This window comes from Rhinolophus sinicus, linkage group LG03 (assembly GCF_036562045.2).
Source record: "Rhinolophus sinicus isolate RSC01 linkage group LG03, ASM3656204v1, whole genome shotgun sequence".
Classification (NCBI taxonomy): Eukaryota; Metazoa; Chordata; class Mammalia; order Chiroptera; family Rhinolophidae; genus Rhinolophus; species Rhinolophus sinicus.
Genome location: NC_133753.1, coordinates 42,716,865 through 42,720,470, shown reverse-complemented (window position 1 = coordinate 42,720,470; position 3,606 = coordinate 42,716,865). Strand labels below are relative to the sequence as shown.

General features: G+C 34.8%; 1 pseudogene; it reads left to right on the top strand.

Annotated features, from left to right (window-relative positions):
* Positions 1–1,745: 1,745 nt before the first annotated feature.
* Positions 1,746–2,819, top strand: LOC109444331 (replication factor C subunit 3; annotated as a pseudogene).
* The last annotated feature ends 787 nt before the right edge of the window (positions 2,820–3,606 follow it).

The window sequence follows — 3,606 nt, the reverse complement described above, 5'->3', positions numbered from 1 at the left end:
TCAATGGGAACTTCAACGAAGAAACAGGAAACATAAAAATGGAGATAGGAAACATGAAAAAGAACCAGTCAGAAATGAAGACTGCAATAACAGAAATGAAGAATATATACAGGGACTCAACAGATTAGATTAAAAAAACACACTAGATTAGATGAAGCAGAGGATCAAATCAGGGATTTGGAAGATATAAAGTAGCAGAAAACACTCTATCAGAAGAGCAAAAAGAAAAAAGAAGCCAAAAAATGAAGATAGTTTAAGGGACCTCTGGGACAACATCAAGTGTACCAACATTCGTATCATAGCGGTACCAGAAGGAGAAGAGAGAGAACACAGAATTGAAAACATACTTGAAGAAATAATGACACAAAACTTCCTTAACCTGGTGAAGGAAATAGATATACAAGACCAAGAAGCACAGACAGTAACAAACAAGATGAACCCGAAGAGGCCCACACCAAGACCATCATAATTAAAATGGCACAGGTTAAAGAAAAAGAGAGAATCCTGAAAGCAGCAAGAGAAAAGCAGTTAGTTATTTACAAGGGAATTCCCATAAGACTGTCAATTGATTTATCAACCAAAACTTTGCAGGCCAGAAGGGACTGGCATGAAATATTCAAAGTGATGAAAAGCGAGGACCTACAGCCATGATTACTCTACCCAGCAAGGCTATCACTTAGAATCCAAGGAGAGATAAAGAGCTTTCTAGACAAGAAAAAGCTAAAGGAATTCATCACCACCAAACCAGTATTACAAGAAATATTAAAGGGACTTCTTTAAGAAGAAGAAGGAAAAAAAGATAAAAATATGAATAAAAAAATGGCAACTACAGATTTATGAACAATTACTTTAAATGTAAATGGATTAAGTGCTCCAATCAAAAGATATGGTGGCTGAATGGATAAGAAAACAAGACCCTTAATGCAAAAGAACAAAGTGTGAGAGATTTGTGGGGCATAGGCAAAAGGTCTAATGTACAGTCAATTTGAGTCACAGAAGGAGAGAAAAAATAGACAGGCATCAGCAATATTTAACGAATGATGGCTGAGAATTTTCCTACTCTAATGAATGATGAAGTTCACAGATTCAAAAATCTTCACAAACACCAAGCAGGATAATGAAAGTGGTGACTAAGGACACCATAGTCAAACTTCTGAAAACTTAAGATAAAAAGGAAATATTTAAAGCAGCCAGAAAAAAAGAAAAGACACAATATCTCCTGGGAAAATGACAATAAAGATAATAGTTGATATCTTATACAAAAATTAATGGAAGCTGGAAGGCAATGGGATAACACCTTCAAATAGCTGAAAGAAAAAAATAAAAAACTTGCCAGCCTAGATTTCCGTACAAAAAAGAAAAAGAAAAGAAAAAAGTTCTCAGTCAAATAAGAGCTGTAAAATTGCATCTCTAACAGGCTAACATGTTAATAAATCCTAAAGGAATTTATTCAGGTTGAAGGTAAATGATCTCACATTATCACACTGAATAAATGAGACACTATTGGCTATTAATATTAAAACAGCAATCATAACAAATATATGTAAGGTTTATAACATCGGGAATAAAATATATAAAATCAATAAAAATATGTGTGCGGGGGTAAATGGAGGTAAACTGTTGTAAGATGCTTGCATTATTTTTGACAATGACAAGTACACTGTAATTAAGTTAAGAATACATTTTGGGACATGCGTGAGCGTGTGCAGGACTTTCAAGCATCAAACCCCAGGAACTTGACTGACATGAGCCTCTGGGTGGACAAATGCCAGCCCTGCTCCTTGGGACAGCTGGATTATTACAAGGATCAAGTGGCCCAGCTGTGCAACCTGGTGCAATGTGGTAACTTTACTCATCTGTTAGTGTATGGACCATCAGGTGCTGGTAAAAAGACAGAATTATGTGTATTCTACATGAACTTTATGGTGTTGGAGTGGGAAAATTGAGAATTGAACATCAGACTATCACAACTCCATCTAAAAATAAAATTGAAGTTAGCACTATTGCAAGCAATTACCACCTTAAAGTTAATCTCAGTGATGCTAGAAATAGTGACTGGGTAGTAATTTAAGAGATGTTGAAAACAGTGACACAATCACAGCAACTTGAAACAAACACTCAAAGAGATTTTAAAGGGGTTTTATTGACAGAAGTTGGCAAACTCACTAAAGATGCTCAACATGCCTTGCGCAGAACCAAGGGAAAGTATGTGTCCACCTGCAGATTGATTTTGTGTTGCAATTCTACATACACTTAAAGTGATATCACCTATTTGTAGCAGGTGCCTGGCAGTTCATGTGCCTTCTCCCAGCATTGAAGATATTTGCCATGTGTTATCTGCTGTGTGCAAGAAGGAAGGTCTGAATCTTCCTTCACAACTGGCTCATAGACATGCAGAGAAGTCCTGCAGAAATCTCAGAAAAGCCGTTCTTATGTGTGAAGCCTGCAGAGTGCAACAATATCCTTTTACTGCAGATCAAGAAGTCCCTGAATAGATTGGGAGGTGTATCTTAGGGAGACTGCAAATGCTATTGTCAGTCAGCAGACTCCACAAAGGCTCCTTGAAGTTCATGGAAGACTCTATGAAATTTTAACTCATTATATTTCTCCTGAAATAATAATAATCAAAAGTTCTCTCAGAACTTTCACATAATAGTGATGGACAACTGCAAGGAGAAGTGGCCCAGATGGCAGCTTACTATAAACACCATCTACAGCTGGGTAGCAAAGTGGTTTATTATTTGGAAGCATTTCTGGCCAAATTTATGGCACTTTATAAGAAGTTCATGGAGGATAGATTGGAAGGCATAATGTTTTGATGTCTATCAGTAATTCTTCCTAATATTTCTCAGTATCAGCATTTACATTTAGCTTATACTGGAAGAGCTGCAGGTAAAATAAACTAATTTTACTTAATAAAAAATACATTTTGTGAATTCTTGGACTAATTGCTAAAACACTGATAGTAAATGGAAAACAAAAAGATAAAATGGAATATTGAAATATTTGATTAATAAAAACATGGCATGAAGGAAGAAAACAACAGACAGAAAAAAATAGAAAACAATTAGCAAGATAGTAGCCTTAACTGCAACTTATTTATTTCATAAGTACAGTGAACATAAAGGAACAAAACTCCCAATTAAAAAACATAGATTGTTAGAAGATTGTTTAAAAGACCCAATTATATGCTGCTTACAAGAGATACACCAAAATACACCAAAACATGAAAATACAAGTAAGTTTCGTGTGAAATGATAGGTCAAATATGTCATTTAAACAGCTAACCAAAGAAAGCGAATATTATTATATTAATATCAGAAAGTAAACTTTAAGGGAAGAAGCTACTACTTGAAGTAAAGGGGGAAATTCCATGTTCATGAAAGAATTAGTTCAACAGAAAGCAACAACAATGGTAAATTAATATGCACCTAAGAACATAGCTCTAAAATGCATAAAGCAGCCATTGACAGAATAAAAGAATAGACAAATCTACAATCATGTTTGGAGCATTCAGCACATCTTTCCCAGTAACTTATACAACAATCAGAAAATTAAAATATAAAATATCTAAACAATACTATCAGCCAATTTTATCTAATTAGT